General features: G+C 45.1%; 1 non-coding gene across 1 annotated transcript; it reads left to right on the forward strand.

Moving 5' to 3' along the window:
* The first annotated feature begins 211 nt into the window (after positions 1-211).
* On the forward strand, positions 212-318 carry LOC120264038. Its single transcript, XR_005537220.1, has one exon. It is a non-coding gene; the product is annotated as a small nucleolar RNA R71 (small nucleolar RNA).
* Positions 319-616: the final 298 nt, after the last annotated feature.

Genomic DNA, 616 nt, shown 5'->3' on the forward strand with positions numbered 1-616 from the left:
TGAAGTTACCGCATCTATGTCATGGAGACCGGCCACCTTTTTCTTCTTCCTAGCATTCCATTGGTAGCTGTTTAAACCCATTTCTTCAATCAACAGACGGGCCTCATCGGGTTTCTTGCTACCTAAGGTACCTCCTGCTGCCACATCCAAGAGTTGCCTTGTACTCGGGTTCAAACCATTGTAAAAGGTTTGAACAATCATCGACTCTGGGAATCCATGTTGCGGGCACTTTCTCAGGAGCTCCTTGAACCTTTCCCATGTCTCGAATAGAGACTCCAATTCCAACTGAACAAAGGATGAGATCATGTTCCTAAGCTTTGCTGATTTTCCCGGAGGGAAATAACGACCTAGAAAAGCTTCCACCACCTCATCCGTCACCCCATTTATCTTCAGCATATCACACACATCAAGAAAGCTCTCTATATGACTGTTTGGATCCTCATCTGCCAAACCATTGAATTGTGCCGATTGCTGCAACATATGGATGAATGCCGGCTTCAGCTCAAAGTTCTGAGATGTAATTGGGGGACGTACAATACTCGACTATGTCCCCAACACTGAAGGTCTAGCATAATCGGATAATGTTCGTTGTTGCTCATTCTGTTCTGCCATGTTT

This window comes from Dioscorea cayenensis, chromosome 6, assembly GCF_009730915.1.
Source record: "Dioscorea cayenensis subsp. rotundata cultivar TDr96_F1 chromosome 6, TDr96_F1_v2_PseudoChromosome.rev07_lg8_w22 25.fasta, whole genome shotgun sequence".
In the NCBI taxonomy this organism is placed as follows: Eukaryota; Viridiplantae; Streptophyta; class Magnoliopsida; order Dioscoreales; family Dioscoreaceae; genus Dioscorea; species Dioscorea cayenensis.